The sequence below is a fragment of the Bos javanicus genome, chromosome 15, assembly GCF_032452875.1.
Source record: "Bos javanicus breed banteng chromosome 15, ARS-OSU_banteng_1.0, whole genome shotgun sequence".
Taxonomy (NCBI): Eukaryota; Metazoa; Chordata; class Mammalia; order Artiodactyla; family Bovidae; genus Bos; species Bos javanicus.
Window position 1 is genome coordinate 45,380,920 of NC_083882.1, and position 27,185 is coordinate 45,408,104.

The 27,185-nt window shown below is 47.3% G+C and overlaps 1 protein-coding gene and 1 non-coding gene across 4 annotated transcripts in view; one reads left to right on the plus strand and one right to left on the minus strand.

Moving 5' to 3' along the window:
* SYT9 (synaptotagmin 9) overlaps positions 1 to 27,185 on the minus strand; it is a 387,121-nt gene that overhangs the window by 9,877 nt on the left and 350,059 nt on the right. The gene's annotated exons all lie outside the window — the stretch shown is intronic.
* TRNAC-ACA (transfer RNA cysteine (anticodon ACA)) lies at positions 18,310 to 18,382 on the plus strand. The gene has a single exon. It is a non-coding gene; the product is annotated as a tRNA-Cys (tRNA).

Consider the following 27,185-nt stretch of genomic DNA (forward strand, 5'->3'; position numbering starts at 1 on the left):
ATAAAAAAATTGGGTGAGGGTTACTGTTGAAAGGGTCTTAGGATATATGTGACACACTAGATTGAGCAATAAAATTCCACTTCAAAAGTCTGAGGATGAGGATTTCCCTGATGGTCCAGTGGTTAAGAATCCACCTTTCAAGGCAGGCTTCCCTGTGGCTCCAACAGTAAAGAGTCTGCCTGCAATGCCAGAGATTCAGGTTCGATTCCTGGTTTAGGAAGATCCCCTGGAGAGGGGACTGGAAACCCATTCTAGTATTATTGCCTAGAGAATCCCATGCCCATGTGTTGCAACTACTGCTGTAACTACTGAAGCCTGAGCGCCTAGAGCCTGTGCTCTGCAACAAGAGACGCCACCACAATGAGAAGCCTGTGCACGCAACAAAGACCCAGCACAGCAATAAAGAAAGAAAGCCTAAGAAGTCTCTTGCTGGCAATGCAGCCAGGAGAAACAAATCAGGAGAACATACTGCCCTTGTTAATGAACAGCTGTGGTGAAACCTCCCTGGGGGCAACCGTGCCCATCCCAGGTCCTGGCACAGGTATCCTATCTTTGCAATTTGGAACTCAGATCTTGGGTAATCTCAGTCACAGTAGAGGACTTGAAGAGATAATTCTATTCCTGTCATTAGGAATAGTAACTTTGTAATGCCAGAAAGATGTAACAAACAAGAATTACAAATGATGAATTGATGCTTTTGTGTAAGTTATATTTATTTGAGTATAATAGCACAATTTTGCTTTGTTTATGCTTTTAAGGTCAATGGTTAATGAAATGGTATAGTAGAAATTTACCAGATTTATGATTTTAGTGCACACATTTAGGAGAACTTAACTTGCTAAATTTATAGTCAATAATATTCCAATGTTTAGGAAAATCCAATATACTAAATTTATGAATTTGATTTTTCAAAGATTTTATTTATTTAATATTGACTTTGCTGCTTCTCTGTTGCTGCATAGGCTCTTCTCTAGTTGCCCGAGGTGGGAGCTCCTTTCTAGATGGCGTAGACTCAGCAGTTGCAGCTTCCAGGCTCTAGGACAGCGGCTCAATAGTTGCGGTGCATGGGCTTAGTTGCTAAGCGGCATTTGGGATCTTCCTGGATCACGGACTGAACTCATGTCTCCTGTATTTGCAGGTGGATGTTTTACCACTGAGCTGCCAGGGAAGTCCTGAGTTTGATTTTTAAGATGCTGAAATGCTCAAAATAATTTAAGCTAAATGTATAAGATTTTATTTATTAGCATTATAAGAGTTAATATTCCTTGAGAACAATTTGGTTTAACACCTACTGTGTTAGATATTTGAGATGTTTGACATAACAACTTGTGACCTTAGTTTGAAATGTTTAAGGGAAAACAGTCAATCATTGTTTAAACAGTACTTAAATATTAGAAGAGTAGTTTTTTTTTTTTTTTGCTAGATTTACAAAGTTTTTTTCCCTTTAATTTGAAATATTTAAGAGAATTTGATTAAGTGTGAAATTGGCTTTAGAACTCTAGGGAAATTTAATCTGTCAAATTAATGAGCTAATTGAGAATTAAGCAAAGAACAAGTAAAACTGAGCATTTTAGTTTCACAACTAAATGATTAGATTTATAACCATTATAACAGTTAACACTATGCAGGATTTAGTATGTACTGTTCTAAGCATATTACATGTATTAATCCATTTAACTCCTCACCAGTTCTCTGAGGTGGGTCCTGTTATTATTCTCATTTTATAGATGAGGAAACTGAGGTACATAGATGTAGAATAAGTGCCTTACCAAGTGCTTCCAACTAAACTGCTTCAGTTCAGTTCAGCTGCTCTGTGTGTCTGACTCTTGTGGCCCCATGGACTGCAGCATGCCAGGCTTCCCTGTCATTCACCAACTCATGGACCTTGCTCAAACTCATGTCTATTGAGCCGCAGATGTAGTCAGAGCAGGTAATCAGGGTCAGATGAGGTCATGAGGGTGGGGCCCTCATGATGGGATTAGTGCCCTTATAAGATGAGTCACCAGAGAGCCTCTCTCCTGCTCTCTCCCTGCTTCTGTCCACCCACCATGTGAGGACACAGTGAGAAGGCTGTCATCTTCGATCTAGAAAAAGAGCTTTCACCAGAATGCAATCATGCTGATCTCTAACTTCTAGCCTCCAGATCCCTGAGAAAATAAGCTTCTGTTGTTTTAGCCTCCCAGTCTGTGGTATTTTGTTATGGCAGTCTGAGTTAAAAAGCCTCTTGATGAAAGTGAAAGAGGAGAGTGAAAAAGTTGGCTTAAAGCTCACCATTCAGAAAACGAAGATCATGGCATCTGGTCCCATCACTTGATGGGAAATAGATAGGGAAACAGTGGAAATGGTGTCAGACTTTATTTTTTTGGGCTCCAAAATCACTGCAGATGGTGACTGCAGCCATGAAATTAAAAGACGCTTACTCCTTGGAAGGAAAGTTATGTCCAACCTAGATAGAATATTCAAAAGCAGAGACATTACTTTGCCAACAAAGGTCCGGCTAGTCAAGGCTATGGTTTTTCCAGTGGTCATGTATGGATGTGAGAGTTGGACTGTGAAGAAGGCTGAGTGCCAAAGAATTGATGCTTTTGAACTGTGGTGTTAGAGAAGACTCTTGAGAGTCCCTTGGACTGCAAGGAGATGCAACCAGTCCATTCTGAAGGAGATCAGCCCTGGGATTTCTTTGGAAGGAATGATGCTAATGCTGAAACTCCAGTACTTTGGCCACCTCATGCGAAGAGTTGACTCATTGGAAAAGGCTCTGATGCTGGGAGGGATTGGGGGCAGGAGGAGAAGGCGACGACAGAGGATGAGATGGCTGGATGGCATCACCGACTCGATGGACGTGAGTCTGAGTGAACTCCGGGAGTTGGTGATGGACAGGGAGGCCTGGCGTGCTGCGATTCATGGGGTCGCAAAGAGTCGGACATGACTGAGTGACTGAACTGAACTGAACTGATACTAGTTTCCTTGATTTCTCTTTTTTCCCCTACCTTTAAGTGTTGGAATGTCCCAATTTTTAGTCCTTGGGCTTCTTCTCTTCTCCATTTACATCTGGACCTACTTCTGGAATTCTAGATTTCTGTCTCTGCCACGTGATATCTCCCTGTAGATGCATCCAGTAGATGTAGTTAAGTCAAATGTAGTTAAGTCCAACTCCAGAGTGCCCTACATAGGCACACCCCCTGTGGCCTTCCTCAGCTCACTTGTGGGAACTCTACCCCTTCACTTCTGTTACCTCCATCCCTTCACTTCTGTCACACCCTACATCAGCAAGTCCTGTTAGGTCTCCTTCCAAAATCTATCCAGAATGTAACCACTTCTCAACTCTACCCTTGCTTCTACACCGGCCCAAGCCTCTACTGCTTCCATCTAGATCGTAGTGGCAGACTCCTAAAGGTTCTCCCCACTTTCACTCTTGCCCTGATATAGTCTATTCCAAACACACAGAACCAGAGGGAATGGTTGTAAGCCATCACGTCACATCTCTCTTCAAAATGCTGCAATGGCTTTTCTGTTCACCTCAGAGTGGGAATCAAAGTTCTTATGAAGATCACTAGGTTCTGTGCAACTGGGCCCCACCCACCCCGTGTACCTTTCTGATCTCATTTCTATTACGCTCCCTCTCAGCCCTATTACTCTCCCACACTGCTTACCTCACTCCTTGTACAGGCTTCCTACAGGCCTCAGTGTTGGCTGTTACTCAGCCTGTATTTCTACATGGCTTGCTCCCTAATCTCTTTCAAGTGTTTGCTCAAATGTTTCAATGCTCCTCAAGGCCTACCATTACCTATATTAAAATAAACCTTCTTTTAAAACACACAACCAACTAACCAACCAACAACAACTGGGACTTCTCTGGTGATCCGGTGGTTAAGACTCTGAGCTCTCAATGTAGGGGGCTCAGGTTCAATTCCTGGTCGGGGAACTAGATACTGTGTGCAGCAATTAAGACCCAGTGCAGCCAAATTAAAAAAAAAAATTTTTTTTTAACTTTTTAAAAATGAAAAAAATTTTAATTAAAAAAAAAAATAAAAGAAAAATCACTACCACGTTTCTGATTCTCCTCGTTTTCTTATATTTTTCACAGTACTTATTACCTCCAACACAATGTTCACTTACAATGTTTCTTTTTTGTTCCTCTTACTAAAATATAAGCTTTCAGTTCAGTTCAGTTCAGTTGCTCAGTTGTGTTCGACTCTCTGTGATCCCATGAATTGCAGCATGCCAGGCCTCCCTGTCCATCACCAGCTCCGGGAGTTCACTCAGACTCACGTCCATCGGGTCAGTAATGCCATCTAGCCATCTCATCCTCTGTCGTCCCCTTCTCCTCCTGCCCCCGATCCTTCCCAGCATCATAAATATAAGCTTTATGAGGACAAAAGTTTTTGTCTATTTCTTTCTTGCAGATGGATACTCAGAGTAGTATGGCACTCAATTAATATTCACTGATGAATAAGTAAATGACTGAGTCCCCCACTTCCCTCTCAAAGTGATTGTTTTAAAGGCAGCTGGACTGATCATTACTTGGACAGAATGCCACAATATAACAAATGATGCAGGAATGCAAGGAGAATCTTGAAAGGTTGTTGAGACAAGCAGCCAGTATGGTGAGCACAAGCGTGAAGGAATTCTGAGCTTCCTGGAGGAAACAGTCACGGATCTTCCATTGTACTTCTAAACTCAGGTGATTCTTTTGCAGAGATCTTTGTGAGAACTGTCTGTTCTTTTGTTTTGCCACAAATATCACCTGAGACAATGACTGAGAACTTGCCTGCACTAAATAGCTCTATGGCTGCCATCTTTCACTTGGAGAACTGGGTGCTGGAAGGAAGGTAGAGCTCATTTAGTCCTCAAAAAAAGGGAGCTTCTTCAGCTTTCAAAGCTAGCACTGGGTTACTTGTATACATTAATACAACCATATGCCTGTATGTTTGAAAATATGACATCCAGAGTCTTTCTAACAAATCAGCAATCATTTTCCAAGTTGTAAGATAGAAGAAACTGGAATTCTATCCAACAAGAAATTATTCGACACTGACTTTGTGCCAGGCGTTTTGCCAGGTACTGGTTACATAATGATGAATAACAGTCTCTATCCTCAGGGAGCAATTGGATGTGCTGCAGGTGACTCGTACACAGATAACATCAAGTGTCATCAAATGCTAAGTACGGGGTGAACACAGGGGACCAGGAGAACTCAGACCAGAGACATTTAACTCATAGTGGGAGGATCTTCAGAGTGCTTCCTGAAGAAAATGACAAGTGATAAGATGCTTAAAAGATAAGCTGGATCCAGCCAGGCAAAAAGGGGTGGACAGGACAGCACACACACAAAAAGAAGGGAAAGCAGGAGCAGGGGCCACGGAGTGAATAAAAAAGCATGATGTGGACCACTGATAATTGGGCCCAGCCTCAACATAACAGGAGGAGGTGGGGGAGGAGTCACAGAGGACCTTGAATGTCAAGATAAAGAACTTGATCTTGTTCAGGACAAATCGGAGTAACTGAAGGATTTTAAGTATGAGAGCAACATGTCAGATTTGTGCTTGAGGCTTTGTGTGAATTAAGACACAGGAATCCCGCCAGGCACACTCACCACTTGTCAGTGGAGAGGAGAGAGGTGACCTTCACCTTCCTAGCTCTCCTCAGCCCCGCTCCCTGGTGAAGGTACTGCCTACAGGGCAGTCTGCACAGCCCTGGGGAAGAAGCTCCTGTGGGGACTTAGTTATTAAAGGTAGAGCCCAGATCCTATGTTGTTAGCCTGAGAAGCTGGGGTCAGGAGAGGCAGGATTATTCTGCACAATGACGCGAAGTGCGCTCCTTCCATGCAGCTTCCTATTGGCAGGGACAGTATTAGGTGGATGCTTCTTTCTCAGGTTATAGAACTTTCAGTTTCCCATGAGCTGTTTTGTCTCTGCAGTCACTCCCCAACCCTTAGGAAAGCTTCATTCAACACTAGAGCCTGGCTCCAGCTGTGTTTTGGGAGAACTGAGGCAGCGCTATGTCCACACTTGGGGAAAGCAGGGCAGAGAGAAGCTGGGGGCTGGAAACAGCATTTCCAAGACCTCCAAAGACGGGCAGCAGAGAAACCCAGGCGCAGCTGGGAGGAGAAAGGGTGAGCACAGTGAGACGCATGAGACACGCAGACAAGCATTGTTTAGGGGTTGGTTGAGCCAAGAGAGGACAGGAAGTCAACTTAGCGCAGGCAGAAAGGGCAGAGGCTCAGATCAGACAGGATCTGAGGACGCTGGTCTTTCATCAAGGGGATGGAAATACAGTGATAAGGGAGAAAAGTGACCGAGAGTGTAGCAAGGCCAGGGAAACGGTGGCTGGTGCTGCATGAAGTCGGGATTGGTGTTACCTGAGGGGATGCTGCACTCACCTGGCTTTGTTAGGAGCACCTGGCCTGTCAGACGAGGAGCAAGCAGAGGGGACTGGATGAGGAGGCTGAACTCATCTCCTCTCCCTGGGGCTCCTGACGAGGGTGAGGGTGGGACACAAGACTGCAGGGGCAGCCCCTGACTCCCTAGGACTCTGCATCCCACCCACAGCTCTTCCCAAGTCTTTGCTCTGCTGTCCACTTCTCATTCTGGGTCTCTGTCCAGTGTCATCTCCCCACCTCCCCACATAAAGCCGGCTCCCATCTGCTCCTATCACGTTTGTTGTGTTTCCATCCTCCATCTCATCGAGACTCATTTTCTGTTTATTTTTACGGAATATCTGTCTCCTTCGCCAGAACAAAAGCTCCATGGTGCCAGGCATTTTGCCTGTTGCTTGAACACTGGTTCCCCGAGAGTGGAAGAGCAGGCAGCAGGTGCTCAGTGAACACGGACTGAATAAATGCTGAGAGCAGACATCATCAGCACAGCTGAAGACTACGGTGGGGACTGACATACACCAAAGGCCAGCCCCCGGCAGTTAGAGGAACATAGCCTGGAGTGTGTTCCCAGCTCACCCGGCCACCACCCCCTCCATCACCTCTCCACCACAGCGCTGAGATGCTGAAAGTAAGACAGCTCTCTCTTCATCCCCTTCCACCCAACCCCACTGTCAGCTATCTGGACCAAGACTGGGCACCCAAGTCAAGATGGGCAATGAGAGAGCCTTCAACGGGAAAATGTAAAAGAGTACGGAAGAGAAAAGACAGAGGGATGTGAATGTGTGGGGCGGGGGTGGGGAGAGACGAATGTAGTAGATGATGAAAGGAGAGAGCAGAGTCAAAGCAAAAAATAAACAAACATCTGGTTTTCCTAAAGTTTCCAGTTTCGGCCCCAGTCCTTCCTGGAACATAGATACCTCCCCACCCTCGAATTCCAAGAAACTTCCCTCAACTCTTACAAAAAGTCCCAAGCTAGTTCCATTTGTTTTCTATTATCTAAACAGAACTTCAACTAGAGGAGGAGGTTCTAGGTATGCATGTCCTGCCATATCCCAACCTGCCCGAAGCCCACGAGGCTCTCCACAGCCTGAGCCAGAAGCTGCCGTGTCAGGGGGTGAAGCCATGCCCTGCACGAGGTGGGGCTGAGAGTTACTCCTGCAGTCTGCAGCTGGGCAGTGCTCGTCACCTGCAGGTCCCAGTGCCCCCTGTCCTAACTGTTCTCACTTCACGGTTCCAGTCCTGTGCTAGGACTTCCGCGTGCCTGACTCTGGAGGTCCCACCACCCTGCCTGCCCCTGCCAGCCTGGCAACCTGTCCCTGGCACAAGTCCCGCACCAGCATCCCGTCAGCTACCCATCGTGCACCGCTCTCTGAGCCTTTCTTCCCTGTTCCCGCTCTCACTTCTCTCCTCCCCTCCTCGTGTGGCTTCGGTCCCCTCGACCCCCAACTCCCAAGCTGGGGCGTGCTGGGTGAGGAGATGCGAGGTGACGTGAGCAGTGCCGCTTCCCTGTCCCTCAGTCTGTCTCCCAGCCTCCTCAGGACTCACGAGCACTTTCCCCACCACTCAACTCTGCTTTCCTTTGATCAGTTCCACTCTGGGCTAGGTTCAGCTACTGTGATGGCAAGACTGCCGCTGACTGCTCCACACTGGCAACCTCACAGCTGGGTCCAGTGGAAAGACGTGACTCCTCCTGACAGTTCCAGCCAAACTCCCGGCCCTTAACTGGGTCACGGGGCTGCCCTGAACCAGGTCCTGATTTGTTGGGTGGACACAGACCAGGCACACATGGAGCATGGAGCGGAGGGTGAGGCCAGGTCTACCCAAACCACAAGGACAGAGGGAAGTGGGTAGGTCCTCAAGAAAAACGGGGTTCTGCCAGAAGAGAGAAGAAACACTGTAAGAAAGACCCTAAGTTTTCACTTCAGAGCTCTTCCTACTAACATAAATAGGGAACATCATGTTCCAATCTGAAGGAATTGAATCTTTGTAGCTACAAAGTTTAGCCTTATTAGAATATAACACTGAAAAACACATTTGTGGGAAAACCCCACAGAATATAACATGACTTCTAAAATGAAAAAGAGTATTCTATTAGCTTTTGGGTTTCTTTTAAAGGGGACTTTCAGTTAATCGGTTTTACTACATACTGTTCACTGCACATGAGACCGGTTTTGAAAATTATGGTAACACTGAAGCAGATGATTTAGGCAGGGGACAGGGGTGTGGATGGGAAGAACCCCTGGAGGAGGACATGGCGACCCACTCCAGTATTTTTATCTGGAGAATCCCATGCACAGAGGAGCCTGGTGGGCTACAGTCCATGGGGTCACAAAGAGTCAGACACGACTGAGTGACTAAGCACAGCACAGCACAGGGGTGGAGACAAACAGCAGAAGCAAAACAACTGAAAGTAAATTAGCAAAGAACCTACATGATAAATCATCTGGGAATGTGAGGTTAAGGAACAGTGAATCAGTGCCAGTGGGATGAAAACAAAAGAAATTTCTGGAGAGTTCTTAGGCGTTGTTTTGTTTTTACCATCTTCATTGAGCTGAATAACAACTGCACAGAAGGGAAAAAATCTTTTAGAACCAGCAGAGCTGACCAAGCATGTGAGAACTTGGCTGTACTGGACTGGTAGAGCTGTATCTTCTTCCAAGCTACAGATCTGCTGGGATATGAAGGTTTGTGCCAAAAAGATTTTTATAGAAGAAGGCAGGAGAATAAAAAGAAGAGAGCAACTGAAATGGATATAGGTTACCCACTTCAACTTGATGCGAAGTGGTGAAGAGACAGCCTTCCCTAAGGTGTGCAGAGAGGTCCCCCCTCTGGATCCAGTCCAAATCGCCTTGGTTTCTATGCCCAAGAAGCAGTGACATGGACAAATACTCTGGTTTTAAAAGCTCTGTATGGAATCAGAAAGATCTATTTAAATCTGTATGCATCAGGTTTTGCTGCAATAACAAGCAACCCCCAAATCTTAGCTGCTTTCAACAGTAAGTCTGTGGGTTGGCTACAGCTCTGCTGGGCTCAGCTGGACCTGGCTCCACACAGTTAGAGGTCTGTTTCTGGGTCTTATTGTTCTAGGACCCAGGGAATTCCCATGGCGCAGGCCAAAAGCTCAAGGAGTCAAACACAAATATGTGATACTTCTTAAAGCCCTCACCTGGAACTGTCACCCTGCCCATAGTCTACTGGACAATGAAGTCCCATGGCCAAGTCCAAGGCATTGGATATAAGGCCCTCGGGGAATGTGGAGATGGCGCATGGCAACGGATGGATACGCCATCTGTTCCGGTAGGTCTGCTCTACCACTTACTTGCCTCTTGATGCTTGACAAGCTAGTTTGGTCTCAACTTTTTTCATCTGGGGAGACAATACCGTTTGCCTCACAGGGCATGGGTTAAATTAGATGACTTAAGTACAGCACTTAACACAGAGCCCCGGATGGAGCAGATGTTCCATGTGGGACAGCTAACGTCATCTTATTATTATTACTTTTTATATTTATTTATTTATTTGACTGCACCAGGTCTTAGTTGTGGCATGTGGGATCTAGTTCCCCGACCAGGGATCAAACCTGGGCCCCCTGCATTAGAAGCACAGAGTCTTAGCCACCGGACCCCCAGGGAAGTCCCTCGTCTTATTATTGATCCACAGTATCGGATTATAAGCAAGGCATGCCCGCTTGTCAGGAGCCCAGTGATCAGCACTGGAGAGAAGGTAGGACACAGGACTGGCAGGTTACTTGGGCACAGACCAGGGCAGCAGAAGAGGAGGTGGTGGGCAGGCAGGTGCCTAAGAGTTGAAGGTGGTGGTGGGGAGGGCAGGGGCACAGGAGACCCAAAGCGTGTGAACACAGGGTGATGAACACATGGATGTGCGGGTGAGAGGTGGCTCAGACAGCCTCGCAACAACTCTGGGAGAGCAGCTGGGCTGAGGGAGCTTGTGGTTTTATCTTCCCACCCTCAGGGCAGCCTGGTCACCCTGGAGAAGGCAGACTCTGACCCTCAGACCAAGCCTGCCGGGCCTCACGGCCCCGCCCTCCACCCTCACTGCCAGGCCTCACGGCCCCGCCCGCCACCCTCACTGCCAGGCCCCGCCCTCCACCCTCACTGTGCAGCAGCCTCTCCTCTCTGCTGCCCGCACAGCCTGCCCCAGATGAACCCTACTCCCTTTGAACCATCTCTAACCCTCCTCTGGGGCTCCTAGCTGCTGTCCTTTCCATCCTTGATCTTTATCAAAGCTTCCATCCCGCTCTTCCCCCTAAGTCAATCCTTGTTTCTCCTGAGGTCTGTGCCCTCTGCTTTGACCTCTCAAACTCCCCTTCATCTCCTTTGCTCCTAACACCTTCTTGTAATACCGCTCATCTACCAGGGGCCTCTTGTGCTCTCACAGGGAACACCCCTAGCCGCCCCCAGCATCTGCTCTGCTCTGGTTTTCCCTTCCACCCCTGTCCCATACTAGGAACCAGGCCAGGGAGCTGTCCCACCTGGGTGCCAACTCGTCCCACTGTGACAACAGAGCCGGGCATATGGCAACGGTGGGGGTGAGGAGAGTGACTCAGATCTCTGGAAAAGCTGTGGAGATGCAGCCTCTGACTCAGTATGCCCACTGCAGAACTATCTAGGAGGTGAGCTATTTATATGAAAGGTGAGCTATTTGGAGACAGTTCTTTGTGCTCTGCAGCAGAGGGGATTGTGCAACTTTATCAAATGATTTTAGTGAAGTCCAGAAAACAAAATCCATGTGCTGCACATCGTTGGAGACAGTGGGTACAGTTGGTATTTTCAGCATAGATTGAAGTGGGATAATCGCAGCATGAAACTGCAATAAATAAAGCACAGCAGTCTCGAGGGAGCTGGCACAAGCACATGAAGGGGATGTTTTCTCCTGTGGAACAGGAGGTGTGTGCTGCTACCCTGGTCTCTGCCATGTGGCCAGTGTGGCCGAGACTAGAGCTCTGAGTGGAGACGATAAGACCCCCCCGGGGCACGAAGTGGTGCACACACCGCTCCTTTCACAAGAAACTTCAAAGGCAGTAATGCTTCCTGCAAGCCTTGGGCTAGGTCCCGCACCTGAGCACAGCTTCCTTGCATGGCAAAGGCTGTTTGCAGAAGAGGTTTGAGACAGAGGCTGGTGGTTCTGAAGCCCTTCCAGAGGCCACAGCCTCCTCTCCCTCCCGTCCTCCCTCCCTGCTGCCTCTCCTTCTCGCACTTCCTCAGGTTGACAAGCAAAGTTACAAAATCATCTTGAAATGTGGAATCTCCCAAAATTTACGGGACCCTGAAAACCCAGCTGTTTTTCCTTTTCTGAACTGCCGAGACTTTTCCTAGAAGCCTTTCCAGAGCTGGAGATCCCATGCTGTTGGTCAAAGCTTTAGATGTTGTCAGTGCGGTTTTCCATCTACCTTTTCATCCAGTAGAAGTTAAAACATGAAAACTTCCAGAAGCACGCAATGAGTGTCAGTGAACGACCCCCACCTAGGAGTCAGGAAAGGGGCACCTGAGGCTGAGCATGTGGGAACCTGGGCCCCATTTCCCTGCCTCCTATATTCCCTCCATCTCTCTTTCTCTCCTTCAGCCAATACTGAGCACCTCCTCAAGAGCTGGGGATCTACACAAGGCTTGAGGGATTCAGAGACACAGGAGATTCCATCTCTGCTCCCAGGGAACTCACGTCTAATCAGGGAACTCGCGTCTAATCAGGAAAACAAACATAAAGACAGTGTAGCCTTCGGGAGCGATCATGTGGGTATTCACACAGAGAAGAGGGTAAGGACAATAACAACGCGGTGGTAAGTCACTAAGTCGTGTCTGACTCTTACAAGCCCATGGACTGCAGCCTGCCAGGCTCCTCTGTCTGTTAGATTTCTCAGGCATGAATACTGGAGTGGGTAGCCATTTCCTCCTCCAGGGGATCTTCCTGACCCAGGGATCAAATCCGAGTCTCCTGCATTGCAGGCAGATACTCTGCTGCTGAGCCACCAGGGAAGCCTGCAATAACCACAGCTATTAGGTTGGTGCAAAAGTAATTTCTGTTTTGCATTGTTGACTTTACTATTTGATACTGAAATACATTTGTAAATAAAATTGGTTATATTATACATCATTTTAATGTCATTTCTTGCTTGTTTGCTAATGAATTATTACTTGCTGTTTATATGTATTTTAGACTATGGAAATGATGTTAGACTGAAAGCAAATTTGAGTGATTTTCTTATTCGAGTTCAAATGGGTCATAACGCAGCACAAACAGCTTGCAACATCAACACGGCATTTGGCCCAGGAACTGCTAGCAGGACATACAGTGCAGCGGTGGTTCAAGAAGTTTCGCAAAGGAGACTAGAGCCTTAATGATGAGGAGTGCAGTGGCTGGTCATCCAAAGCTGACGACCTACTGAGAGGATCATCAAAGCTGATCATCTTACAACTACACAAGAAGTTGCCCAAGAACTCAACGTCCACCATTCTGTGGTTGGTTGGCATTTGACGCAAATTGGAAGCTGAAAAAGTTCAGCTAAGTGGGTGCCTCGAGACCTGACCGAAAACAAACAAAACCATTGTTCTGAAGTGTCATCCTATCTTTTTCTATGCAACAACAACAAAACATTTCTTGATTGGATTGTGATATGCAATGAAAAGTGGATTTTATAAGACAACTGGTGATAACCAGCTCATTGGCTGGACCAAGAAGAAGCTCCAAAGCACTTGCCCAAACCAAACTTGCACCAGAAGAAGGGTCACAGTCACTGTTTGTTGGTCTGCTTCTGCTCTGAAATCCACTAGTTTTCTGAATTCTGGTGAAACCATCACATCTGAGAAGTGTGCTCGGCAAATCGATGAGATGTACGGAGAATTGCAACGCCTGCAGCCAGTGTTGGTCAACAGAAGGGCCCAATTCCTCTCCACGACAACACCCGGCCACATGTCACACAACCAACACTTGAAAAGCTGAACAACCGAGGAACAAAGTTTTGCCTCATCTGCCATATTCACCTGACCTCTCACCTACTACCACTTCTTCAAGCATCATGACAACTTTCTGTAGGAAAAAATGCTTCCACAACCAGCAGGACACAGAAAATGCTTTCCAAGAATTCATCAAATCCTGAAGCATGGATGCTACAGGAATAAATAAGCATTTCTCATTGGCAAAATGTGTTGATTGTAATGGTTCCTATTTTGGTTAATAAAGATGTGTTTGAGTCTAGCTGTAATAATTTAAAATTCAGGATCTGAAACCATAATTATTTTTGCACCAATCTAATGATATCTTTTAAGTTTACACTAGTACTATGCTCTCTTGTAAATGCTTTATATTTACTAACTTAATTCTTACAACTTTAGAAAGTAGTTGAAAATAAGCTCTTTACAATTTTTCCAACAGTAACAATGAATCTGAAGATGGGATATCTGGCTTTGTCACAGCACTGTTGGGAGCCTTTCATTTCCTCTGCAGCCCTGGCTCGGGGCTGGGCATGGCTGTAAGATGAGATGGGTGCCCTCCAGGTCAGTCTGGCACCTGGATGATGCTGTGCTGGGAGCTGGTTCCCAGCTTGGGGCTGCCATACAGTTACTGCTCTTGCTGGGGCAAAAGCCAGCCCTGAGGCCAATTTCATACCAGCCAGAGTGGGGCTTTTTTTAGCACCCTCAGGGGAAAGAGCCCACGGTATGAGCAGGAGGGCAGGATGGGCGGAGTCTGACACTGGCCAGGGGGCTGCTGCAGCAGTCTGGAAGAGTCGGCACCCAAAGAGGGGACCTGCCCAGTGCCCTAGAGTATAGCCAGTGTCTCTGGGATCCCAGCTTTAGGCACAGGTGTGAAGAGCTGGTATGGCCCAAGAGAAGCTGTCTTTCAGGCATCAAGAGGCAGGGAAGCAATTTCAATCCTGTGGATCTTAGCCCTGCAAAGCTGCTCTGCATGTCAATGAAGAACAGAAAGTAGCTTAAGACAGAAACTTGAGGCATAACTGTGTGCAACTGTGAGCCCACAAAAACATCCGAGAGTGACAGAAAAGGCCGTCAGAGGTTTGGGAGGGATGCAGGCTTGTTCAGGGAATCAGCAGGGCAGTGAGGTCAGATTTCTGGAGAAGCACAGGGGCAGCAGCTGAGGGAGGGCAGGATCAGAAAGGACGGGTTCTGAGAGCAAGGGACTCCGGGGTGGGTCACCATGGAGGTCAGGGTCGGAGAAGCAGCAGCTGTGAAGTCCAAAGCTGGAGCCACACGCTCTCAGAGGCCACTGGACCCCGCGGCAGCACATTTTTGGACATTCTGGTTCTCCCTCTGCTTTTCTCCTTCCCCAGTACCCACTGTATGCTACGGAGCCTAATGATTCCAATTTCCCTAGCACCCATTAAATGTCAGACAATGTGTGTTGAACATGTTACATTATTTTCTCATGCTTACGTCTCTCAACAGCTCCACTAGGCAGGGCCCATTATTGTATCATCAAAAGCTGAATACTCTGAGGCATGGAGAGGTTCAAAGACTGGCTTAAAGACACACAGCTGGAAAGTGGGAGAACAGAAACGTGAGCCCAGGGGTCTGACTCCAGAGCCCCCGCTTCTAAATATCACAAGCTTCTGGTTCCCACAGTGAAAAGCCCTCATCCCTGCCATTGAGCTAGGGGGTGGTGGCCCAGGATCCTTGCAAAATCCCAGCAGGGGATGCTCCTGGAAGCCTCTTGGCAAACAAAACACCGAGCCTTCTGCCCCCAGGTTCCTCTAGGTCCCAGTGAAATCCTGCTCTGCACAATCACAGGGAGATGAAAGGCATGGCCCACAGCGCCTCCTGCCCTCCTGCGGCAGGACCGGGGGAGACAGGACAGCCGACATGGAACTTCCCTGGGTTCTGCCTCCATGGGAAAGCACACACGTGGACCTCTGCTGGCTCTGGAAATGGGGCAATTTTTCACTTAAAACCATCTGCAAACAAACTTCAGAGCCTTCAAAATTATACATTCACAGATCATTTCTAGACTCTGGAATAGGATTAGATGGTAATGATTTAATTGATGGTTAAGCGTGTAGATAAAATGAATGTGCTGAATCCTTTCTGTAATTATCTCTCCAAGGAGCCCCAGCAGCTATAATTACTGTCTGAGGCCAAAATTACAAACCAGCTGTTGTTTTAAGCAAAATGTGCTGCAGTCCCTGCTGGATCTTTGAGTAAAAGTTGGTCACTCCCAGCCCAGGGCCTACTAGGCCCACTCACTGAAGTCCAGCCCTGGCAGAGGCTCCTCTTCCAAACCTCAGGAGCATGTCCTCCCGGTGGTTGCTCTGCATCCCGGGCCTCACTGCACGCTGCTCTCTCTTCTTTGCTGCTGGTGATTCTTCCTCCTGCCCCTTCTTTATCAGGAAGATTCCTCAGATCAGCCAGCTCACACTGACCTACTCCTGAAAGCAGGCTGAACAATGGGGAGCCCTTAAATCTCAGCTCAGGGAGGATGGCGGAGCTCTCCTTGTGCTGGAGGTTAACCCATGGGGTCACTACAACTCAGGTCTACACCATGTTGGTGGCCATACACCAACTTAAGTTATAAATCCACTTCTGGCTACAGAGAACCAGGACAGCTGTCTCTATTGATAAAATGAGCCCAATCACGATTAAACTCCTTGCAGAAATTTAAGCTCTTGATGCAGAATTCATGTATTAATTCAACAACCACCACAGAATTACTGAGTACATCCTGTATATGCTAGGTGCTGTGTGGAAGATTGGGATATCCTGGTGAACAGAGCAGACGTAGCCCCCACAATACTGGACTGTGGCTCTTGAACTGTTCTCGACTCGACGAGGAATCTGGTGAAGGTCCCGGTCTGCAGTTTCATACATGTGGATCTGTATCTGGACAGGAAGTAGGTGGGCAGAAGAGGCTGCGGTGGGTGTGCTGCAGGTGAGGGGTGAACACTGGAGCTGCTGATTTCAGCAGAGATCATGGGAAACAGGGAGAAGGAAATGGCAACCCACTCCAGTATTCTTGCCTGGAGAATCCCAGGGACAGGGGAGCCTGATGGGCTGCCGTCTATGGGGGTCACACAGAGTTGGACACGACTGAAGCGACTTAGCAGCAACAGCAGCATGGGAAGCAATGGGCTTGGGTCTCTGCAGCCACTTTCATCATTCAGCACTTCCTGAGATGCCTACTGTGTGCACGGGCAGTGCGCCTCTGCGGTTCATCTCTTCTACTCTATGGACTCCATGCCCTGTTCTTGTAGGGCTCTTACTAGGTGTGAACAAGACAGAATATGGCACCAGGGAACACTGATCCAAAGCTTCTATCAATCTAATGATCTACCTATGTAGACATCCTGAGCTGGACTGCAAATTCCATGGGGGATGGCATCAGCATTTTCCCACTGTATCCTCAGTGCCTGGCAGAATGTTCACCACCTGCTCAGAAATATTTGGTTTATGAATGAAAACAAACCATCAAATGCTAGGGAGAAAGAAGACGGATGTGACCAACACGTTCCACTAGTTGGGGGGATGGTCAAAGGTCCCCAATTCCACTTCAAGGGGAAGGATTTTGTCAGGTGAAAGTGCAAGGCAGAGGAGTCTGTGGAATGATAAGCAAATCCAGGCTTCACAGGGGTACTCCAGAATTCATTCACTCCACTCCCATTCATTTATATTCGTTCATTTCCCCTCTGTCTGTTCACCTTCCCTCAGTAGACCATGTGCTTACGCAAGGCAAGCTTCACCTACTTGTATCACCGAATCCTTTGTCCACACATCACATCTATAGAGGGGCCCTACATAAGTGTTTGTTACTGTTGTTCAGTCACTAAGTTGTGTCTGACTCTTGTGCAACCTCATGGACTACAGCCTGCCAGGCTTCTCTGTCCATGGGATTTCTCAGGCAAGAATACTAGAGTGTATTGCCATTTCCTTCTCCAAGGGACTGTCCTGACCCAGGGATCAAACCCTGTCTCTTGCATTGGCAGGCAGATTCGTAACCACCAAGCCACCTGGGAAGACCAAGTGTTTCAGTTCAGTTCAGTAGCTCAGTTGTGTCCGACTCTTCGCAACCCCATGGACCACAGCACACCAGGCCTCCCTGTCCATCACCAACTCCCAGAGTTTACTCAAACTCATCTCCATTGAGTCGGTGATGCCATCTAACCATCTTATCCTCTGTCGTCTCCTTCTCCTCCTGCCTTCAATCTTTCCCAGTGTCAGGGTCTTTTCAAATGAGTCAGCTCTTCACATCAGGTGGCCAAAGTATTGGAGTTTCAGCTTCAATATTAGTCCTTCCAATGAACACTCAGGACTGATCTCCTTTAGGATGGACTGGCTGGATCTCTTTGCAGTCCAAGGGACTCTCAAGAGTCTTCTCCAACACTACAGTTCAAAAGCATCAATTCTTTGGCGCTCAGTAAGTGTTTAAAAATCAGCCTATCAATGAAGCTATCAGAGTACTGAAGTCACCTGCAGTGACATTAATGGCCAGGGGAGGGCAGCAGAGGGTAGCAGAGCTGATGGCAGAGGCCCAAGGAAAGGGCTATCTTCTCTTAAATCACTAAGATTCTATTGAGTTCAGTTCAGTTGCTCAGTCGTGTCCAACTCTTTGCGACCCCATGGTCTGCTGCACACCAGGCTTCCCTGTCCATCACCAACTCCCGGAGTTTGCTCAAACTAACGTCCATCAAGTCAGTAATGCCATCCAACCATCTCATCCTCTGTCGTCCCCGTCTCCTGCCTTCAATCTTTCCCAGCATCAGGGTCTTTTCAAATCAGGTGGCCAAAGTATTGAAGTTTCAGCTTCAGCATCAGTCCTTCCAATGAATATTCAGGACTGATTTCCTTTAGGATTGACTGGTTTGACCTACTTGTAGTCCAAGGAACTCTCAAGAGTCGTCTCTAACACCACAGTTCAAAAGCATCAATTCTTTGGTGCTCAGAGTTCCAACTCTCACATCCATGGGGACTTCCCTGGTGGCTCAGACGGTAAAGCATCTGCCTACAATGCAGGAGACCCAGGTTCGATCCCTGGGTCAGGAAGATGCTCTGGAGAAGGAAATGGCAACCCACTCCAGTACTCTTGCCTAGAAAATTCCATGGACGGAGAAGCCTGGTAGGTTACAGTCCATGGGGTTGTAAAGAGTCACACACGACTAAGCAACTTAACTTCACTCACATTCAAACATGACTACTGGAAAAACCAGAGCTTTGACTAGATAGACCTTTGTCAGCAAAATAATGTCTCTGCTGTTTAATATGCTGTCTAGGTTTACCATAGCTTTTCTTCCAAGGAGCAAGTGCCTTTTAATTTCATGGCTGCAGTCACCATCTGCAGTGATTTTGGAGCCCAAGAAAATTAAGTCTGTCACTGTTTACATCGTTTCCCCTATAACCCATAAGTCCTATTACTTTATTATTACCCATAGGTTCTATTGCCCATGCGAATATCAGGGGAGAGCATAACGACTGGAGAAAACTTCTGACAGAAGTCCAGTGAATCCCAGGATAGTAAAGAGATGGGTCAGTTTGAGCAGGGAGCTACAGAGGCTGGTGGCCAGTGCTGGGGTTTGTGTGGAGATGTGCTGAGGCCAGCATCACAGGTGAAGTATGTGGTCTAGAGCCGCAGTGCTGGCAGCACAAGCCCTGTGCTGAGCATCCCTGGGAGCCTCAAACCTACCCCCAGTGTTGACTCTCGTCCTTAAGGTGACAAATGTCCTGAAAGTTGGGTCTGATACCATCTTCTACTCTAGTTTGGGCTCAAGAACAGTGGGAAGGAGGGCTAAGACCAGACCCAGCTAGTTTTGTCAAGGATGCTCTCAAGGCTCATCCCACCCCCAGGTGTGGGCCTTAGAAGACCTGGGGCCTTGGAAGAAGGGCCCTCTCAGTGGATTTCCCCTGGAACACAGATTGCCAGGTCTGCTGGTCTTAGACCAGCAGGTGAGCTTTGGTCCAAACTTGATCTTCTGTCCTGGCTATGTTGGCTTGAGCCTTCTGGAACTGGCTAGAAAATCAGGAGGGCAGATGACAGAGCCCAGATTTGCAGACATGGGGGGAATGGTGGGGGTCACAGCTAGAAGGCTAGATGGACATCGCTGAGGGACAAGAGGACGGTGTTTTTGTCTGTCTGACGACTAGATTCTGACCCGGGTGGAAAACAATGTTCTCGAAACCAGGCGAAGGTCTTTGGGGCTTGGTGGATGTGATGTGGTCAGCTAACCCAGACGGTAGGGCATATGTCCCTGTGGGGTGCTCTGAGTATCAGTGGTCTTGGGAGTCCTTAGCCCAGGAGAATATGAGAAGACACATCCTGTTTGGTATTTAAACCAAAGAAATTTGCTGCATGAAGCTCACAGTGTCCCAGCAATGAAAAACCTGTGGCCTTGTATCAAGTACCTGGTTCTTTGAAGACGCTCAGCTTCCCAGAAGACAGAAGAACAGATTTCTAGGTTCAGTGCGTCGCTTAGGGAAGTGGATAAATAGGCAAACTTCATAATTCTAGACAGCAGAAGTGCTGCAGAGGGGCAGAAGCGGTGCTGAGAGGGACCCGGCAGAAAGAAAAAGGCAAGAGCGCATTTTCCTCCCTGTCTCTTTTCATCTTTTGTACATGTCCATGTAAAGTATCAGTAATTGAGTGTTTCTGTGAGTACCTCCCTTACTGTCATTTCTGATTGCACAGTCAGAATAGCATTCTGAAGAGCTTTTCAAATATTTCAAGTCTCTCCATCTAGGTTCCCAACAACAGAAGCCTTTATTTTTTCTTCTGAAGTTTTGAAAATCTTTATTCTAAAGCTGTTGGGAGACTCTGACCATATCCAAACACCCCTTCACTGCCTTGGTCTCGTCTCTCTGATGACAGAGCAATTCTCCTAAGGTCTCATTACTTCTACTTTGCCAAACAGTTCTTGTTTTTCTACATATTTTCTTTTTCCTCCTTCATATTTTAATATATACTTTTTCTTACTGTCTACATTTATCAGAAGATGCCTGGTGAAGTCACTGTTAATGACCCATCCAGCACCCATCCCCCCTATTTCCTTCTTCCTAAGTGAACCCTGAATTTTTCAAGGTTGCTACCTCTCCCCACGAACCAAGGCATATCATGGAAAAGGTATACACTCCAGGGCTGGGCATGCTTTGCCCATGTATTCCCATTCCTTCGGCCAGTGACTGATTCAAAACTTGGCATACTTTTGACCATGACATACAAAAGGAAAGTCTGTTGGGGACTTGAGAATTTATTCCTTGCTCCTTAGTTTCAGGAAGTGCATTTTCACCTTTGTTTTCACACCTGGACACAATGCCTGGAAGTGCATCCACCTTTCTGCTAACCTGAAGACAGCAGCCTGGAAAGATCCCATGTTCTTGCCCCATCATTAGCTCCTGAATCTTCCAACCCTGATCCCTACCCACCTCTAACTCCTTAGCCAGGTGATACATTTTCTCATGGTTTAGTCCAGTTTGTGTCAGGATTTCTTTTTTTTTTTTTTTAATTGAAGTATAGCTGATTTACAATATGAGTTTCAGGTATACAGCAAATGATTCAGCATTTTTACAGATTATATTCCATTAAAGCTTATTATAAGACAATGGCTCTAATTCCCCGTGCTATACAATATATCCTTGTTGCTTATCTATTTTATACACGGCAGTTCGTATCTCTGAATCCCATATCCTTAATTTGCCCCCACTTTCCTCTGTTTGTTACATCAAAGGTATTCTGATTTATCCTGCCAGAAAAGCAACTCAAGAATGTGTCAGATCTTCCGTTTTCAACCAGTGAAGACTTCCAGGAAGACCTCCTCAGTGGGCTGCTCCTCACAGTGAGATTTTATCTTTGCGCTCATGCTTGGATTTGTTTCAGGAGAGCATCGCCTCCCTCTGTGATACTTCCATAGCGTGGCCATTTCTGCTAAGCCTCACGCACTTGCTTTTCAATGAGTCTTCAGCCTTCCATGCACAGCTTTCCAGACAGGCACAGCACATTAGTCTGCCTGTTTCTAAGCGGTCTGTTGACCTCCTCGGGTGTCTGCAGACAATGCTCTGGGTTAGTGTCTGTTTGCTGTGAGCGGTACACTGGGATACCTAAGGCCACTTACAGCTGGGCTTCTGGCCCTCCCTCCGGGGCACTGCCTGTCCTGAAACTCTTTTTTCTACCTTCCACTTATTATCATTTGTAGCAATTGGTTTCATGGGTTATCTGTTTTGTTCTTTACCTTCTAGTGAAGTGAAGTGAAGTCGCTCAGTCATGTCCGACTCTTTGCGACTCCATGGACTGTAGCCTACCAGGCTCCTCTGTCCATTGGATTTTCCAGGCAATAGTAACGGAGTGGATTGCCATTTCCTTCTCCATTCTCCAACCTTCTAATATTCACTGTTAAATTTTCTTGATAAGAATAACTCATCAATCACCAGTCCTCCATGTCTTCATAAGATTTGCACTCTTGGCTAAGAATGATTTATTCTGGTACATTAAGCCAGGATTCTGAGCCTCAGCTAAACATCACCCTGATCTTTTTGGCAACTGTTGATGACCTTTGAGTTGTTCCTCAGTCTTCCAGAGTTCCTAAGGGCAGGGAGAGAAGTGATGGAGTGCCCGTGCTCTCAAGTCCTTCATCTTCCACCTCGAAATCACTGTGTCTGAAGACACATCTGTGTTTGCTCCTAGTGGGTTGTCTCTAACCAAGAGAAGCAATGAATTTGCCCAGTTTCAGCTGACTCTCTGTTATACCTTAGTTGCATCAGGAAGGCATCTTGCTCTCAGAACTTTGGGTCCCATGCACAGTGACTCTCAACAGAGAGTCACCAACCAGGGTCTTTTTAAGCTTCCCTCTAAGCAGCCTTCTTCACTCCCACGTTCTTAGGGCTTCTTCTTCATCTATGTTTCTCTTCCAGAGATTCTGGACTCCTCTCAATGGGGTAGAACTCATTTCTACTTGTGTTGTTAGGCTCATTCTTTTTTTTTTTTATTCAGAGACATTCTCACCATTTTAAGGTTTCATCTTAAGCTAAACTGCAGCAAATGTTGTGAAAACAAAAAGAGCAGCCCAAACCCACCATCCGTCAAATGCGCTCCTGGGCAGTCCATATGTGTCCTGCTCAGGCTGTGGGCTGCAAGGCAGAGACTCACTCAAGACAGCTTGATAAAAGGTTAGCTGGGTGGTGGTGGTGACTTATTGTAAAAGCACTCACGGGCAACAATGGAAATGGGTTCTCAGAGGTTCCCGAGCAGGAACCATGGTCAGAGGGCCCTGAGAAGAACCAGGCGTGAGGTTCGTTCTGGGCCCAAGGCAACCCCTGGAACATCAGCACCAGGCTTCTGGATCTTGTCTCTGGCCTGCTATTTTTTTAAATTTTATATTGGAGTATAGTTGATTTACAATGTTGCCTTAGTTTCTGCTGTACAGTAAAGTCAATCAGTTATACATACACATGTATACACTCTTTTTGGTTCTTTTAGCACATAGGTTATTATAGAGGACTGACAAGAGTTCTCTGTTTTATATAGTAGGTCCTTCCTGGTCTGCAGTTAACGAGACTTCTCTGTTCTCTCTTCACCACTGGCTTCTTAATCCTCTACTGAGCAAGTATTTCCACTCACTACACTTTCAGTGTACTTATAATGTGATTTTTTTTCATATCCTATCAAGACCTCTAAAGCCTCCCTTAATTTCATGGTTCTGCTGATGCCTCATTTTCTTGATATCTACCAGGTTCAGAAGTAGTATTTAACTGACTCAGCCAATCTTTGGGGTCTCAGACTGTGTCATTTGTCACTGGGCAGCCCACAGACTGACTGCTGAGAGCATACGCCCCCAGGGATCCCATCACCTGGGGCCAGAGTTACCCTGTACAAACCCCAGTGGTCGGGACCATCTCTTCGACACATTAAGGGAGTGGAGCTGCGTGTGCATGTGAGGGGGCTGAGATGGGGCAGTGCTGTGAGTGGGGTCTAACACGTCCACAGCAGCCTTGGCAGGTAGAACCCAGCACTCCAGAGGCTCTCTATTAGCCCTCGGCTCCAATACAGACTCCCCTCACCTCCCTTTTCCTAGAACAGAGAGACCTTCTCACGTGGTTTAGATTCAGGTTACAGGTGAAGGTCTCCAGTGCTCATGAAACCACAATCACAGTGTGCCTTCTGTATTGTGTGCATGTGCGGTTTTCCAATGGCCTGTATAATTTCTTCCATTCTCCCCCAGACCTTTGTCCTTTCTATTAAACTGTTTTTCAGCAGCTTCATCCTTCTGAACGTCTTGGGGTTTGTTTGATGGAAGCCACAATGGCATAGCGAGTGTTTGCATTCTGAGTGGTGAGGGCTTGCCTTTCGCATCAACGCTGGACCCTTTAGGATTTTAGGATAAATGCTCAAAGACTGCCCACAGCTGGACTGGCTGGAGGTGAATGGAGGTGGGGACTGTGAATTAGAGAGGGGAGGAGAGCACTTAACAGGAAGAAGCCATCACATCAAGAGCTGACGCTGAAATCAGCGGTGAGGTCGAAGCAGAGGTGTGGCACGCCCATTCAGGTGTCAGAGCTGAGATAAGGGAGGCGTGCCAGATGACAGGGAGTGGGTCTCTGATCTGAGGGGTGTGCTGGCAAACTGCAGAGCAGTGGGAAGAGGTGGGCTTGTTCCAGACAACCTGATCAAAGTTGGTAACAGAATAAGAGCAGCCTCTGCATGCTGCCAAAAGCCCAGCAGGATCCAGGTGGAGAGAGAGGCCCTTTCAAGGTTGAGCTGGGTTGGAAAAGTGCTGAGCTGCTTCCAGGACACCAGAGTGTGTGGTCAGTACATGGAGGAAACCTGGGGACCTGAACACGCAGGAAGAGGAGGCAGGAGGTCATCTGGGCCTCCATCTGGCGGCGGTGGGAAGGAGCACAGCATAGATGCTGGGTCCACACCTCTTATCCAGAGCAGCCCCAGGCTACTCCTAACCCTACCTGCGGAGTCAATCTGCTTCCCTAGACCACAGAGGTGAGACAGAGCCATACTGCGCCCAACACAGGGAAGGAACACCCTGGTGCTCAGTGAGAGGAGCTGGGCAGAGACCAGGGCCACGTGTTCCCCAGGTAAAGCCCACATGTTGGTCATGCCCTCTCTCCTGTCTCTTCCATTTTTCCTTCCCTATTGGCCTCTACCTCAGCTTATAAAAATGCTCACATTTCTTGCTTCTGAGAAACAAAATCCTGCCCTCAAAATTCTTCACCCTTTTCTAGCGACTGGCCTGACTTGCCTTCCCCTTTCAGCCAAGAAGCTGGAAAGAGCTGTCCGCATTCATTAATTCCTCAGGCTGTGTCTGTCTTCTGCCTGGACGCCCCCAGACACCATGGCTCTGCTGATGCTGCCCTGCTCTGGGGATGGGAGACTGCGGACACATACCCTTGGGGGAGCCTGCCCAGCCCTCCTGGGCACAGTGGACCACCGGAATGTGCTCTCTTCCTCTAAACAATTAAGGAATCTGAAGGGGAACAGAGGAATGGGTCACAGTGTTGAGGAATGGTTTCAAAGTATCGCAGAATTTAATCTGTAGTTGGTATGAACAGATTTTGTCCTGGCTGCCCTGTGACCTCTCTTAGTGGGACCCTGTCTCCTGTGCCTCTCTTCAGTCCTTGCTCCCCGACTCCTCATTCATAGGACATCCATCTGTGTGAGTGCCCTTCATGACTGCTGTTCCAGAATTTTCTTTTTTCAATTCTCACTCTTGGCCTCAGCAGGGAGAGGGCTGTTAATAGGAAGTGCCTGCTTGTCAGAATCCGGGTCCCCTCTCCTCACAGTGGGGTCACAGCAGAGTCAGAGACAAGAGCCATGTGACAAAATCTGCACCCTCCCTTAATTGAGGGAAAGCTTTGTTCTGAAAGCTCGGTGCTTTCTGACATGCTCTTCCCTGAGGGATGCGGGGCTTAAAATTCAGGCTAATTAACCTTTTGTCAGTGGATTACAGGCACTGGTGTTTTCATTTAAAGACTAGGTGAACCAATCTGCCTACTTTGTGTAGCTGTGGCCCAGAACAGAATTGGACTGGCTATCTGTCAGCTCAGAGAAGGGTAGGAGGCAGGTGCACACACACACGTGTGTATGCGTGTATGCACGGACGTGTGAGAGAGGTGGGTGGTTAGAATTGCAATATATCTTTCGGAAGAACATCTTGGGAGGTAATAATTTGTCAAATTCTATTGCTCTTAACACATACTGAACCTCTTTAATCTCCCCTCTTTCCTGTCAGCTCCCGCTTCCCTGACCCTTGCCCTAAACTTACCCTGTCCTTTCTCTGCAGTTCTGCAGATCAGTGGATGCTAGGACCATCCATCTGTCCAACTGAGAGGTCTGGTCATTGTCCTGAGCTCCTGCCTCTCCTGACCTCTCATAACCCTTTGCAAAGGCTTCCATTCCCACCCATCCCCTCTGGTTGTGCCCTCTCCAGGCCCGACACAACTCTTCTTAACCATTCCTGATCGTGCTTTTCCAGATAGGTGGTGTGATCCTTTTAAAACACACATTTGAGCATGCTCAGCTCTTCTTAAAATCACCCCAAAGCTCCTTTACTGCCTCAGTAGAAAGTTCAAATTCCTTATCACATCCTTCCCTTTCTGGCCTCATTTCTGTTCCCTGGGTGTCAGTCATCCTGAACTCCGTGGTGTCCCAGGCACCAGCCCTTCTCTTTCATATCTTCAGGCCTTTGAATGTGCCTCCTACCTTCCTCCTTGAGATTCCTTTTCTTTTCCTCTTTGCTCAAAGGGAAGATTCCTATATATCTTCTAGACCCTGCCCTAGTGGGTCACCATGTCTCTCTGGTCATGACCCTTCTCCAACAGGTGGCTGGGAACTCTCTTATCTGTGCTCCCATAAAAATTTGACAACACTGATTACACAACTTGCTGTCAGACTCCATCAACTCCATGGAGGTGGGCCCTGCATTCTCAGACTTCTGACAGCAGCTGGCACCCGGGAGGAGTCAGGGAGTCAACTTGGAGCTAGCTACCTCAGGGAACTCTCTCATAGCAAGGAACACACATGTCGAATAAGAGTCTCCATTCCTTCCTTCTGTGGCTTTACTCAACCTTCTTCTTCAATTATAAACACACAGTTGGATGTCTCTGTGCTGTTTAATCATTGTAGGGGAAGCACAGCTCCAAACCAGAAGGTTATATTTGTGATAAAAATAATCTATTTGTGCACTTATGCAACTGTGGCAACACAAACTCAGGCATGCAGCAACTGATACAGAAAAGCTCAAACCAAGGGATGGTGTTGTTTCCTGACAAACAGATGTGATGAAAAGTCTACAATTCCAGTTGTTTGGAGAAAATGCATTCTGGATGGCCCTAAACATGCATGCAGCTGGGGTTATGATTCCACACTTCCCTCTTAATACTCCCACACGGCATCAAAGTTCCACTGGCCTCTCTAAAAGTATATATCCTTTATTTCAGTTTTCCAGAGTGTAGATCATGACCCATCATTGGGTTTGTGAAATCAATTTAATGGTTGTGACCAGTATTCTTTTATCTTAATGGAATAATTTTTTCCCTAAATGCATCACATGCATATATACTATTTCACGAAACTTTTTTTTTTTTAATCTGTGTGTTGTGATGCAAAATTTCCTTCTTACTGTAAATCATATCCAAAAGCACTAGGGGGCACACCGCTCTATTCCAAGGGAATCCTGAGAGTCCCTTGGATAGGAAGGAGATCAAACCAGTCAATCCTGAAGGAAATCAACCCTGAAAATTCATTGGAAGGACTAATGCTGAAGCTGAAGCTCCAAAATCTTGGCCACCTGATGCAAAGAGCCAACTCACTGGAAAAGACCCTGATGCTGGGAAGGATTGAAGGCAGGAGGAGA